The sequence below is a fragment of the Euprymna scolopes genome, chromosome 29, assembly GCF_053919585.1.
Source record: "Euprymna scolopes isolate OS-2025 chromosome 29, ASM5391958v1, whole genome shotgun sequence".
NCBI classification, from domain to species: domain Eukaryota; kingdom Metazoa; phylum Mollusca; class Cephalopoda; order Sepiida; family Sepiolidae; genus Euprymna; species Euprymna scolopes.
Window position 1 is genome coordinate 6,190,600 of NC_136510.1, and position 16,091 is coordinate 6,206,690.

The 16,091-nt window shown below is 34.9% G+C and overlaps 1 protein-coding gene across 1 annotated transcript in view; it reads left to right on the top strand.

The window, feature by feature from the left end:
- LOC145252470 (proteasome assembly chaperone 4-like) overlaps window positions 1-16,091 on the top strand; it is a 167,734-nt gene that overhangs the window by 141,877 nt on the left and 9,766 nt on the right. The window lies entirely within an intron of this gene.

Consider the following 16,091-nt stretch of genomic DNA (forward strand, 5'->3'; position numbering starts at 1 on the left):
TATGACGGCTCAATCGGTTAGTGCGTTGTACTTACAGACAAAAGTCGTGAGTTCAAACCTCACTCAGGGCAGATCTATTTTTACTCCGATTTTCTTCCAAAATGAACGTAAGCAACTAAAATACTAAGTAGATTGTTTAGTTTTCCATTTCTCGTTCTCTTTCAGTGGGGGAGAAATCCTTTACGACTGAGACAATTTTTATTTTTGTACCTTTTCTCCACATTAAAAAACGACCCTGGTGTCTAACTCTGTCCCGTGGGGAGGCATTGTATATAGGTACTTGTTTTTTTGTTCTTGTTGTGTATATAATTTATGTAAATTAGGATCTCAGGTGATACCATATAGGTCGGCTAATACTATATATTATTAGCAGGGAGACCCCACGTTGCCTGGGATTGAATTAAGCTCAATAAATATTCCATATTTCCAATATTTTTATTTTCATCAAAGTTAGTGAAATTACCCATTTTTCAATCATATCGATTGATTGCCTGCTCTAGTAAGGGACCTACTGTGATGCACTGGGGGAAGCTTCACATGTCCCCCCCCCCCGCAGTGATTTAGTCAACAATACATTGAAATCTACATTGCACTGTAGAGAACCTACTGTTGATTTTATAAAATTATTTTCATATGGCTTGAATTAAAGTTTAAAATGTGAAAATTAAGTATTATGGTTCAATTGGGCTCTAAACAGAAACATTCCTTTCGAATGCGCTCCTGTCTTACTAAAGAATTCATTGTTGATTTGATATGTCAAGCCCTTCTGTTTGTACGATGATAAAACTCATAAAATGCGTTTGTGGTGTTAGGCTGTATCAGAATGTTAACTTTGGTCAAAATCTGACTGTTCCTACTGTAATCAGATTTTTTGTGATTATCGATTTTTTATAATTATTCCAATGGAAAGCCTATCTAAGAATACTGCCAGACACATTTGTACATTTGTGTGAAATTTCCAAAAATTCGGCCCAGCCATTTTGGAATCCATAGGGAACGAACTCACAGACAAAGTAACTTTTTTTTTATATAAAAGTAGAGTTAAAGATTTATAGAATTTTGATTTTAAAGATAAAATCTCTTTCGAGCCTCTGGGAAATAAATTTTTTTTTTTTTGTTTAGTTGTTCTTAATGAATTAATTCTGATTCGTTAAGAGTTACTTAAGAATAATGGTTACTGCGATGGAGAGATAGACGGCAAAGTGATGATGAATATTATGAGAGGATTGGGAATAATGAATGGAATAAAATAAAATTTGATTGGAAAGAAACTGTTCATGGAAATTCCATTTGATGTTAGGCATACGGAGGAAGGAAGGAAAAATCTTTGCAGTTGTAGTAGAAAAGACGAGTTCTTGCTATAAACTTTTTCAAAACAAGTGTCACTTTTTAGACATTACTGTTGCATTTGTTGTTTATGCTTGCCAACTCGAGCAACACCAAGTAACTCTTATAATATATTAATAAGACTTTTTTTTTCTGTAACAATTACTAATTATATATCATCCATCATTTCAACCGCTTTTTCAAAAATGGGTGCTTGTTTACTTTGGTGATCTTTTAAAACAACACATTTCAGGTGAAAACATTATTACGTAGCTATGTGTCATGGCGAAATTAGTATAACTTCCAAAAATTATGAAAAACGATCTCATAGAAAAATAATTACATGTAAAAATAGAATTTATCAAATTATTGAGTTTTATTGTAAGTTTTAAAGTGGAATAGCTGTGCAACAAATTCAGTATGAGAAACAAGGGAGATAACCTTTGACTTAAATTGAGTTAAATTAAGGGTCCGCCATCTTTCAACGCGATAATCTGGGAACGTAATTTTTAAATTGAAATACTTCTAGTGCATCATTTATTGGATTATTTTTTGTAATTTTTTGAATTCATACTGATTTTGCTATGACACCTAAGTACATAATGTTTTCACCTGAAATGTGGTGATTCAAAAGATCACCAATGTAAACAATCACCAAGAATGTTAATCACGTATGACTCAAAAACCACTATATAATTGCTATATAACTACTACGCAGTCTTCAAAAATGATATGCAAAGAAGTTTTGCATTAATCGAATAAAAACTCATGCGACAACTCTTCAATCTCCCCCATCCGCATCTTCAAATACTTTGTTTCATTTCTATCAAAAACTGGCAGCTAAAAATATTTTAATGTCCGTGCAAGCTTACGTTGAGTTATTTTACAGCATCTTGATAGCTGCAGGATGAAATGATAGGCCGTTGCTTAGCGACTGCCGACTGGTCAATAAGACAGTTTGACTTAACGTGGGCGAATGATGACTAAACGTCTAAGGCCATGCAGTGTTCTCACGATCAAAAGCTGAAGGTGATCATATCTTATGGTGGAAGGACAGAAATGTAGATGTGCAAAATGGGATGGAAATGATTTCAACTTAAAATAGAAGATGGGACGAGGTAAACCTTGTCACCACACCGAATATCCCCTGCAGCCGTGTTTAAGGCTAACACGATCAAGTTATATATATATATAAATTTATGTGGAAATATGTTTCTTGAATTAAATTTCTTTTTTTATTTATACCAATCCATTAATTTATGAAGCTCAATGTAATTATTGAGCATATAACAAACAAAATGATAAAAATCTATATTCGAAATTTCCAGATGTTTACCATCTTACAATTTATCTTATTTGAGATTGAAACCAAAACCTAAAGACAGTGAGTCAAGTATAATAACCATTAGGCCAGCTTGACACGATGTTTAAAAAGTCTTTTCAAACCTACTTATTCTGGAAATAAGGAATCTGTAATGTGAACGATTCACGCATGTGCATTCATAAAACAGTTAGTAAACAAGTAAAACTCTGATGAGCCCAATTTTTACCCTTAACGGTCCTATTTTTCGGATGAAAACTGATGAAATGTTTTCCACATATCTGAATACCCTACATACTAAATTTCCAGTCTGTATATACATTCCAGTATATATATATATATATATATATATATATATATATATATATATATATATATATATACTTGTTGGTCGCATTCCAATGACTAAAGGAAAGAATTAGTTCTGTTGTATAGCAATGACAAGTCATTCATATAATGGGGACGACGATGAGACAATTATAATGATTACACACAGTTCATATTTATGATAGGAACTTAATATAAAGAGAGACATAGACAGTATAGGGGACGGATACATTATTGAGAATTCTATTAACACTTTTGAGGAGGGGAGACTCAGTCACACTTTTGTTTCAAACAAGTTCATTTTCAAAAATGATCACAAAAACCACATTACCTTTCGGTGGAGGAAATAACGACGAAGACAAAGGTTTATAAAATACAGGATGATGTTTATTCTCCCAGCTGGATGATTGATGATCAGGAATTCAATTGCCTTGCTGATTTCTACATTGTCTTTCTTCCCTTTCTTTCGCTTCCGAAAGGGGCTTAGCTAACTCTTCTTCTCTCGACCCTGACTCCTGGCTGATCTGTCTCTACTGCTCTCTCTCTCTCTGATCTGACTGACTGATCTCAAACCCTCTTAACTTAATATTGAACCTAACGTGAAACGTGCCCAACCATGTGATTCCTCACATGGATTTACATATCATATGTCCCAACACGTTTTTAGCAAAACAAAGACATGCCTTAATTTAAATTGTTCAATATCTGACCTACTAGTTGTATCATTATTTAATTATTTCTAAACACAATGGTCAATTCACTTTTAACTTTTGAATACTGGGTTCGATTCTAGCCTTTTCCTTATAATAAATATTATTTTTAATCCGATTTACGTCGTTCTTTAATTACTGGGGTCTGTCTCCTTCCATATATTACAATTCATAATTTTTGTTTATTTTTTTTATTTCGGTGAATGCCTATATTGTCTTCCTTAACTTCTTGCGTACATTTTGAAATATTGTCTTTAGTCTCTTCAGACAATCAAATATAAATAAAAAAAAAACGGCTTTTGAATGTTATTTGTGTAACATTTCGGTTGGATTGTCAGACGAGCACTTCCCATGGAAATAACGATAAAACAATGGCAGGCTCGCAATGTCTCTTCTGTGGGAGAGAGGTTGCAGGGAAGAGAAAAGAGCATCCCCCACTAAACCACAAAGTCTATTTTGTACTAGGTCAAGGCAGGATAGGCTGTTTTTAGCAGCTCCTGCCCAGATATGGCAGCAGTATTCCATCCTTGGACGTACTTGGCTTTTATATAGATAGAGAATTGCGTCAGCAGTGAGATATCTACTGGAGCAGTAGAAGGATCCTACCATTTTTTCAGCGACCTTGGCAACAGATTTGATGTACGTTTTCCATTTCAGATCAGGAGTAAAGGTCAAGCCCAGAAGCTTATCAAAACATGGAGCCTCCCCAAGACGAGAGCCATCCATTTCAATTGATGCCAGATGGGGATCAGAGCGTTGATGATGTAAAGATAGAAGCTTGGTTTTAGATGTATTAAAAGTAACCAGTCACCTCTTCCCCCATTGTACCACATGCTCAAGATCAGAGGAGAGAGAATCAGAGAGAACTTTGTCATTTACAGCCTTTGATGTGTTGCCATAGATGGTCGTGTCATCAGCATAGATGTCAACAAATGATTTAAGTATGTGTTTTGGGAGATCATTGATTTAGATCAGGAAGAGAGTTGGGCCCAAGATGGACCCTTGAGAGACTTCAGCATTAATACTGTGGGCTTCTGATTTCTGCCCATCAACCACTACTCTTATGAACCTATCAGAGAGAAATGATTTGATAATTGAGAAAACATTTCCAGCTGGAAATTTTGTGAAGTAGGCCTTATCAAAGGCCTTTGATATGTCAAGAGCAATTGCCCTAGAAAAGAAGCCTTTGTCGAGATCCTATGAGATATAACCGTAAGCACATCTACTGTAGATCTAGCAGAACAGAAACCATATTGCATGTCACTAAGAAGGTTATTTCTGCTGAGGTGGTTGACTACTTCTTTATTTAATATGGATTCCAGCAACTTACTCATGACACACAGGAGACTTATTGGTCTGTACTGAGAGGGAAATAACCTGCCACCTGAATTCTTAAATACAGAGCATACTGATGAGGTTTTCCAGGGTGTTGGGAAACAATTCTCCTTAAGACAACACTTAAGCAATTTTGTAAGTATGGGGGCAAGTTCTGATTGAAGCTTTTTCAACACTGTAATTGGAATGCCGTCAGAGCCAGTTGCTTTACTGGAATCAAGGTTCTTGATTAGTTTGGCGACCTCACGCACAGATATTTGTATGTTGCATAGCATGTTGTCTGTTATAGGAGAAAATACGTGGAGTTGATGGCCTTGGTCGCATAGGGTAGAATTAGCTGCAAATAGTTGGCAAATAGTTTGGCTTTGTCTGATGCTTACGAGATGACCTCAGGTCCATTGATGATGGTTGAGATAGAACGCACACTTCTGTTCAGGATCCTGTTTGCTATTTGCCAAAACTGGTGGAAACCAAGCCGCTGCTCAACTACTTTGGATTTAACGGACTGAGCATATAGCTCTCTTGCATTTTTTATTAATCTTTTACAGTGGTTGCTGGCAGTCCTGAAAGCAGCTTTAGTCTCAGTACATCTATTATGTTGGTAGCTGTGGAAAAAGTGATATCTCTGCGTGATGGCAGCAGCACATTCTGGCTGGCTATTAGGTTATTGTTGGAAATTTTGGATGGTATGAATCGGTCTATACCTACAATTAACCATTTTGTCAGGTCTGATACTATAGAGGACACATCCTTTTTAAACCTGGAATGCAGAGGTAGATCAGATATAAATGTATGGAAGCTATCTCTGTTCTAGCACGAAAATATTTTATATATATAATGTGACCCTGTCGGTGTATGTATTTGTGTGAAAAGTCTTTACGAAAATCTCTGAACATTTGGTTTACAGAGTTGAAATTTAATATATAGGGTATTTGGGCCTGTAGCATACGTTTGATTTATTTTTTTGCTGATAAAATAATTACTGAAGGGTCAAAACTGAAAAAAAAAACATTGACATTCTGTAGAAGTATCAAAAATATTTTCAAACAAAAAAAAACATTCTAATCATAAAAACCTGTTTGATTCTTCTTATGTGTTAATAATTAAAATAACTTGTTGAAAACAAATTATTAATCCACCACTTTGATTCTAATCATAAAAACCTGTTTGATTTTTCTTATGTGTTAATAATTAAAATAACTTGTTGAAAACAAATTATTAATCCACCACTTTGATTCTAATCATAAAAACCTGTTTGATTCTTCTTATGTGTTAATAATTAAAATAACTTGTTGAAAATGTGTTAATAATTAAAAAAAAAAATGTGTTAATAATTAAAAAACGAAATCTAATCTAATATATAATGCGAAACTTTTTTATTTATTTATTTTTTGTAAACACTGGTTGTCAGTTTCCTATTTCCAAACCGGAAGACGTAACCAAGTAAACTCTTTCTATGTTAGCATAAAAAATTGCATTAAAACTAAGTTGTAGTGTAAATGTGATATGACTTAAATGTAAATGGGTACACAAAGTAGGTACAGCTTGTCTAAAATTAAATAATTTATCATGTTTTCCTTGGGCACCTGCCGACCGTGGTTTTATGTTGGGGAGACCCTCACAAATCATTCTTTATTCTGCAGCTTTTGAAAACTGTCCGATTCAAATCCAGCGACTAATTAGAAGATGCTCATTCTAACCTTTCTTAAACTGACCAATCATCACTTCCGTGAAATATGGCGAAAAAGAATGAAGAAAGTTTTGTTTTTGTTTTTTTAATGTTTTTTTTTTTTTTTGTTTTTGCCAATTCCGTTTCCTCATCTTTTGGTTCTTGATTATGTCTTTCAACCTAACCTTAAAACTCATTCATCATTCCTTCTCAATCTCTTTCTCATACTTTTCCACTTCCTTCTTTTATCACGTTTTTGTTTTCTAGAATTTTTGTTTCTTTTCCTCTTATTTCTTTTTTTTTTTCTAGCTTTTTTCTGTCTTCATTTTCTTTCTTTTTTCTAGCGCTTTCTTTGACTTTTTTCTAGGTTTTTTTCTTTTCCTTTTCTCTTTTCTAGATTTTTATTTCTTTTCCTTGTATTTCTTTTTATTTCTAGCTTTTTTGTTTCTTTTCCTTTTCTTTCTTTTTATAGCTTTTTGTGTCTTTTCATTTCTTTCTTTTTTGTAGCTTTTTTCCTTTTCTTTTTTTTCTGGCTTTTTTCCTTTTCTTTTTTTTCTGGCTTTTTTCCTTTTCTTTTTTTCTGGCTTTTTTCCTTTTCTTTTTTTCTGGCTTTTTTCCTTTTCTTTCATTATTTTTCTAGCTTTTTCCTTTTTCCTTCTTTTTTAGCTTCTTTGTTTTTTCCTTTATTTTTTTGTAGCGTTTTCTTTTCTTTTTTCCTTTATTTTTCTAGCTTTTTTCTTTTCTTTCATTTTATAGTTTTTTGTGTCTTATTCTCTTTATTTGTTTTTTTCCTAGATTTTTGTTTTTTTTCATTTTTCTTTTTTTTATTAGCTTTTTTCCCCTTTTATTTCTTTTTTCTATCTTTTTTCCTTTTTTCTTTATTTTTCTAGTTTGTTCCTTTCTTTCTTTTTTCTAGCTTTTTGTTTTTTTCCCTTTTCTTTCTTTTTTCTAGCTTTGTTCTTTCTTTTACTTTTATTACTAGCTTTTTTCTTTTCTTTTTTTCTTTCTTTTCTTTTCTTTTTTATTTTTACTCAGATTCACCTCAACAATGCAAATTGCCATTAAAATGTAAAAAGCTATAGAAATCATGCCTACAGAGACACTCTAAGTAGGGAGTTGAGCAGCAAGATGTCTGTTCACATTTCATTTAATCTTCTGCATATTAGTACAATTATGGAAGCAGGAAACAGGGAAGGAATTCCAAAGTTTACCAGTTTAGGAAAAAAAAGAAATGGAAGTAAGAAGACTCTTCAACATCAGGAGACCTCGGTTATGTAATACATGAACTAATAAGACACTCAACCAATGGCCTTGTGCCAGGTTAATACTCATGCAAATAAAGAAATAAAATGTAAAATTGACTTATAAATCTATATATCTAGAAAAGTGAAAATGTCTGTGTGTGTGTGTGTGTGTTTGTGTCTGTGTGTGTATATTTCCCTACACAATAACTCTATCAATTTTCAGTCTACAGACTCGAAATTTGATGTACAGGGTACTGAGATTTGGGAAAATCTTTGTGATCGGTTTTCGGCCAAAATTTGGCTGTTAAGGGGTCAAAGTTCAACGATTTGACCTTTGAGAACTCTACCAAACTCCTCTGACAATTTTGGGTCTAAACACTTGAAATTTTAGATATAGGTTCCTTGGACATGGATCTAACTTAATAACTTAATTTGAGCCGAAAACAATAAATGTTAAGGGGTCATAATAGAGGTCAAATTTAAAAAAAAAAATTTACCTCTGCGGTCTCTACCAAATTACTGAGACAATTTCTGGTCTAAACATTTGAAATTTTACATAATGGGTATTCAGAGATAGGGCAAGCTTTTTAATCAGTTGGGTCGAAAATTTTTAGTTACCATTATATAAATGTATGTATGTATGTTTGCATATCTGCCTAAAACTTTCGACAGTGCTGAGGGATTTTACCAAGATCAGTATCGTTTTGAAGTTTGACCTTTCCGACGACAAATATAAAAAAATTGGCTAAAAGCATTAATATCTTCACCTTTAACTGGGCACTTTTCTACAGGAGGGGTGGGGCTCGCTTTTTTTGCTGATAATTTTAAAGTCATCCTCTCCTTTCAATTGTCTAGCCTTAATTTAAACCTACGTCACTTCCAGTTTGGCGGTAGCCGTAATAGCAAAGACGTCAGGTTTTTCTCCTGTTCTTTTCCTCTTTCGTGGTACGGGTTCGAGCCTGCCTTCCTACTTCCACTTTTTTTGCTCAGCATACACATACAAACACCCGGGCAACACCGGGCTAAAATGCTAGTATGATATAAATATGGAGTCACAGAATATCAGGTCGGCGTGGAAGTTTTTAAAAATGAAAACTTGTGTTTTTGAAAATTTTTATTCATAACCACAATAACCTTCACTCTCTAATAACTTGATTCCATTTCTCAACAAAGTTATGAATAGGGCTATGACAACAGCATATTCTTTTCATTGTTTTGACTCTCGAGTATATATCCGACACAGTTAGATACAATTAATCAACCGAGGATCGCATCACTACAAAAAAACACAAGATATCAATGGATATATACCTGAGAATCAAAACAAGGAAAAGAATATGCTGTTGTCATAGCCCTCGTTATAAACGTCTCGTGTGTAAAATTCTTTACGTTTTGATGTGAAATATAAATCTAACGTTCAATCTCATCTCATGTTGGTAACCTAATGCCATCGAAATTTTTTTTTTGATTTTGAAAGAAAAAAAAGTGATGATCTGAATTGTGAGGTCAAGAGAAGATGGAAAAAGATTTCTCAATCAAATTCTCCTGCCATAGGTTTGAAACGCAGATGCCAGGAGGTTTTAACTTATTCTCAACATAATGAATCTGTTATGTGAACCAAGTCCAAGTATGATAACCATTAGGCCAGCTAGACACGATCTTTAAAAAGTGTTTTCAAACCTACTTATTCTCAACATAAGGAATCTGTGAATGAATGTGAATGATTCATGCATGCGCATTCGTGAAACAGTTGACAAGCAGATAAAAAACATACCAATTTTTAATTTTTAATCCCTTAGCAACCCCTTTTTCCGGATGAAAACTGATTAAAAAGTTTTTCACATGTCTGAATATCCTATATACCAAATTTCAAGTCTGTAGATCAAAAATCCATTGAGTATATAGGTTGAGAAGTGTCCTCACACATACACACACATTCTCACTTTTATAGATATATAGAATGATCGACAATAATAATCTTTGGTCTCTATAAGTTGATTCCATCTCTCAACAAACTTACAAATGCCTCGTTCGTAAAATTCTTTACGCTTTGATGTGAAATAAAAATCTAGCTATGGCTCAATCTCATCTCACGATTTTAGCCATAAATGGTTTTGTAATTCTGGAAATAAGTGATATTCTAAAGTACCAGGCCAAAGGAATATGCAGGATGGGACAAGATTTTTCAACCAATCCTATGAGATCTTTTGTCAATAGTTCTGTGTGAGGGCGAGCATTATCATGATGGAAGATAACTTCCTTTCTGTTAACTATATATATATATATATATATATATATATATATATTTTGTTTTTGTGATACGTTTTGAATGAATTCAATTATTTCTGAAAGTGCATTTTTACCTAAATGTGAGTTGGGAATAATTTTCCCTTTAACCAATTTGGTACCCCCACATGGGGAGTGGTATATATATTATTTTTAAAATATATATATATATATATATATATATATACAGAGTGACCCCCTCCCCCCAAAAAAATGTGATATCTCCATTATTTATTCACTGATTGCCCTTATTTTACAGGACATGGCAGAATCAACGTCCGTAAGTACACCAAGACCCCAGTGGGAGCTGGGACAAAGAATACACTGTGTTAAATTTTATTATAAAACAGGCTCATTTAAGAAAACCCAGGACAGTTTCATGCGTCAGTTTGAATGTGAAAAGGCTCCATCCAAAAGCAGAATTCAGAACTGGATGGACCACTTCGAGAAGTATGGAACCGTGGAGAACCTCAATGCTGCCAGAGAGAACCGTCCAAGCCACTCGGGACGTCCCCAGAAGTGAACAGCCGAGCTGTTCGAAAGAGTGAGAGAGTCTATCCAGCAGAGTCCGAAACGCTCTGTGCGTAAGCGAAGTCAGTCCCTCGGTATGTCCTGTGAGACTTGCTAGTGAACGATATCAGGGCTTACTCATACAGAATACAGATGTTGCAGACCCTTACAGCCTCAGACAAGAAGCAGAGGAAGGCTATGGCAGACAAGATGCTCGAGAAAATCGAGGAGACACCAAGTTTCCTTAACCTCCTTTGGATCTCAGATGAAGCCCACTTCCATCTTGATGGAAAGGCGAACTCCAAGACAAATGTCTTCTGGGGGTCCTCCAGACCCAATAAAGTAGCCACCAAGCCCCTGCACTCTCCTTAGTGCCTGGTGTGAGCTGCAATCCTGGCCAGAGGCATCATCGGACCAATCTTCATTGAAGAATCTGGCGCAGCAGTGACAGTCACCAAGGAAGTCTTGAAAACCTTCAAGAGTGAGCTCCAAATCATCTACCCATCGCTCATGAGCAAGTTCTGGTTCCAGCAGGATGGAGCAAGTTCTCACACCTCAAACCTGTCCCGAGATTGACTGAAAAAGAAGTTCGGAGGCCAAGTGATCAGTCGCAAGACTGATTTTGAGTGGGCACCCCATAGCCCGGATCTAAGCCCCTCAGATTTTTTTCTTTGGGGCTATCTTAAGGACAGAGTCTACGCAGGGAAACCCAAAACCATCACGGAACTCAAGGAAGCCATCAGGGAGGAGATGAGAGCCATTACCAATTCGGTCTGTAAGAACGTCATGGACAACTTCGTGCTGTGCCTCAAGAAATGCACGGAGCTAAATGGAGGCCATCTAGAACATATGCTGTAGAACAGAGAAAAAAAGGCCAAAGACCCCAGTGTTTTGATGTGATGTTTTGAATATAATAAACTAGTTATGACCAAAGTTTCATTTCATTTGGACAAAACACTAAGAAACGGGGCCTAATTAGAGTTGGGGGCCATTTTTTTTTTGGTCATCCTGTATATATATATATATAGACAAATATTACATAGTCCCTACACTGCACATGCTAATATTTTGGACAAGTAATTGATTCAGATCATAAACCTTCTTCAATGGACGTAATAAAGTTTGTGTTCCTGTGAAAAAGTCTGATTCTTCACAGGAACACAAGCTTTATTACATCGCCTGAAGAAGGCTTGTGTTCTGAACTGACTACTTGTCTGAAACATTAGCATTTTCAGTGTAGCGACTATGTAATATTTGTCTATATAAATAAAAATATTATATTTTAATTCATGGGTTTATCTCCTGAATACCTTTTACTTGGTATATATATATATATATATATATATATATATATATATATATATATTTTCAATCCTGGCTTGAGGTAGTTGCCTGTCTAGCCGCACTGATGAGCTGTGAAACAGCAAAACAGTACTGTATGTGGATGACTATAATGCTCCTCATCTTGAGTTGAGCATATTGAGAAGTGATAAACGAATTACCATTAGCGTATATAAGCGATGCTCTTTGTGTAAACAAATTGAGCGGAGGTATTTTGAACGATGTCAAAACATCGTTACTTCACGACTCGCACAGCAGCCGCCGATTAGTGTAATGGTTAGGAGTCTTGACTGTCATACAGGCGGTCTGGTTTCAATCCTGGCTTGACGTAGTTGCCTGTCTAGCCACACTGATGAGCTGTGAAACAACGAAACAGTGTTGTATGTGGATGACTATAAGTATGTGTATGTGTGTATAAATGACAAAGTTTCTATTCCAAATTCCAATATGTTGTCCAGTTTGTCGTTTATTTCTTTCAGTATGTTAAAATGTTTAATTCTTGGCAACACCTGTTTCGTAGCGCAGAAACAATCATATAATTATTATGTCAATTTTTGAATATTTTCTGCCCTAACTCATTAGAAGAATAAGAACTCATTAACTTTAAAAAAAAAAAGAAGAAAATAGGATTTGAGCATAATTACATACATCTGAAAGAATCCAAACAGAAGTTGCACCGTGTTAAGTGATATTTACATCAAATAGTGTCACCGCTTACCAAGGCATGAAGGCCACTTGAGAATCGGGGTTAATGAATGTAAGATGGTCACTGAGACAACAGCGTAGTGATCGTTAGTGCTGAAAATTGAGTAAAATTTGATTATTTAAGGGAACAGCTCAACAAGAACTTGTTTACATTGAACTTGAAGACAACTATATTGTAGTCAGCTGGGAAGCAGGTCAGTGGAACAGATTTCCACAGGCGGGCAGTTCCAGGAAAGAAGTTTTGTTCATGGAATTTGCATTTAGATTTAGGCATATATATATATATATATATATATATATATATATATATATATATATATATATATAGTGTTATAATGGAATAAATCTAGAGGAAATCCGGGTATGAGAGCTCAATGTGGTAAACAGAGCAATAAGATAAAAATATAACACGGAAATTACATAATTGTCGATGCAATAATTTATTTCAACCTTATGGTATTTTCAAGCATCTAAATCAGACAATTACATTGTATCAAAAATGTAATTGTCTGATTTAGATGCTTGAAAATACCATAAGGTTGAAATAAATTATTGCATCGACAATTATGCAATTTCCGTGTTATATTTTTATATATATATATATATATATATATATATATATATATATATATATATATATATATATATAAATTTTAACTGCATTATTAAGTATTAGCATTTTACAGTGAATCTCCCATTTGTCTCCTCCCCACAAGGGCACAAATACAAGGTTGATTCTTAATGTGGAGAATTCAGTTCCCCTCAAAAAGGAGCACTCTTGTTTAAGGGACAAAAATAACCTGTATAGCCCAGTCGGCAGTCATTTGTGTTCTTGTGAATGAGGTCAGCGGAGACAGGCAATAAACTCATCTCTTTTCCTGAAGGAAGGTTTAATGCCTTGGAAGAGGATGCAAACTCACTCTTGCCAATTCGTGATCGGGAATTATGCAAGTTAAGGCTTGTCGGTTTCGTGACCTACTTCTTTGTTGAGTTGGATAATTACTTTTTGTTTTGCTTTTGTTGCTATGGTTACCCCCTCCCACTGAGTCATTTACAAAACAGCGCACCTGTTTTGTTTATCGAAACTTTTTCTCTTACAAACATTTATAACAACTTTCAGGTTGTAACGCAAGGCGTGATAATCTATTTATGTACCACGGAGTGTGATTATTCTCACAGGAAAGATGCCACCCGTGGAATTGTTTCTATTTACTTACCTCCCCACGAGGACAGAGTTAGACACAAGGTCGGTTTTTAATGTGGGGAAAATCCAGCCCCCCCCCCAAAAAAGGGGCACTCTGAATAGAAATAAAAAGTAAAAATTGCCTCAGTCTAGAAGGATTTCTTCTCCACTGATCGAGGCCAGAAAAGTGAAGTGTAGTATCAGAACAGATACTACACTTTAATCAAATTTACAATCCATTTTAGACTACTACTGTTCTCATATTGGGTGTTATTTTTAGAACGTTTTAGCTGGTGTAACCTCTGACCATTTTCAGGTGTATCGTATTAAAATCTGGAAATCTTTCTGCTCAACTTGAACTCGGGAACCTGTACGAAATTTCGAACGAAATTTATTTATTTTTTTAACTCCATGAGGATAACATTCTCTCGTTTCATCTGCCACTACCGGGTAAAAGTCCTAAGTAATTTGCAAATTAATTCTTAATATCGTCTGCATTGAGGATTGGATCTTCAAGTTCCAGAAAACTGTCATTTACAACTGAATTTTATTTAGTACTTCATCCGTCATGCCATGGGTCATTGCGGACAACATCTTGCAGTTACATCGGTTGAAAGGTTGTGAAAATAACACTCAATCCCAAAACTAAAGTATATATTTTAGCATGTATTTTGTGTTATAAAAATTTATAGGAAACAAAAAAACCTTCAAGGAAACAATTTACGCTTAAAATCATACGTAGATGTTTTGTCGTTTTACAACTCATCAGTGTGGCTAGATGTAACACATCCCCAGAGATTTGAAACCCAGATGCCAGGAGACATTAAGAAATAATAGAGAGTGGTTGAATCAACATAGAGTAAGAGAAGAGAAATGGGTGACTTGTTCAGTTAATTATAAATCACAAATAATCAGAATGATTAAAACATTGTTTTTTAAACATAACTCGATCCCAGAACTAAAACATATATATTTTAGTATGTATTTAGTGCTATTAGAGTATATAGGAAAGAAGTCTTATGGAAACAAACGTTGATTGACTCACGTTTTTGATAACTAGAAAATTATGTTTAATCCCAGGACCACACCCACCTTAGTCTCTGGACCACCCACCAACAGATTATCATGTCTTTAGAAATTTGCATACTCATTTGAATGGAAGTTTTGTTTTATTTATTGCTTTAAATCTCCCCCCCCCAAACAACTTCCGTTATCACCTGATACAATAAAACAAATAAAAATAAATAAAATTTAAGAAAAGAAAAAAAAATATGATAAACGAGTAAAAGCAATGTTCGTTGATGAAAAAATAAAATATGAGCCATTCCCCCCCCTTCCCCGATTTTTTTTTTTTTTTTTTTTTTTGCATTTTCCGGCATTTAATTGCCACAGATTTCTAGTTCAAGAAGTCACCCTCACCGCTATCTCCCCCTGTCATTCCGTCTATTCTTTTTCTCTCTTTCTCTTCCTGCTTTTTACTTTTTCTCTGTCCTTTTTCTTTCCTTTACCTCTCTTTCTGTCTCCTCCTATTTTTTTTTCAGCCGCCATATTTTCCCCTCTCTTCTTTCTTCTTTATATTTCTTCCCCTCGCTCCTCTCTCTCTCTCTCTCTCTCTCTCTCTCTTACACACACACACACACACACACACACACACAATTTTACTCTTATTGCCCCCCCCCCACCGACAAAGGAGAGATTGAACCTAGTAATTCACTATCGTTCGTCCGTTCACACTTTTCTCAATAACCACGCCCTCGATTTTTTTGAAATTTTGCACAAATATTAGTCATGATGAAAGTAAAATTTTGCTGGAACGGATTTTCCGGGATAAGTTTGGTTGTCCACCTAGGGGCCATTATAGGGGTAAAATTTCCCCCATATTGTTCGTCCATTCGTTTGTTTGCACTTTTCTCAATAATCACACCTTGTATTTTTTTTTAAATTTGCGCAAACATTAGTCATGGTGAAAGCAAATTTTTCACTCGTGCTCGCTCGGCTTATTCTCTCTCTTTCTATCTCTCCAAATCTTTCTCTTTTTCTATTTCTTACACTCTCTCTAGCTATCTCTCTTCTTCCCTCTATTCCATTTTCTCTACCCCCTCTCTCTTTCGTATTTTCTCTCTCTCTCTCTCTC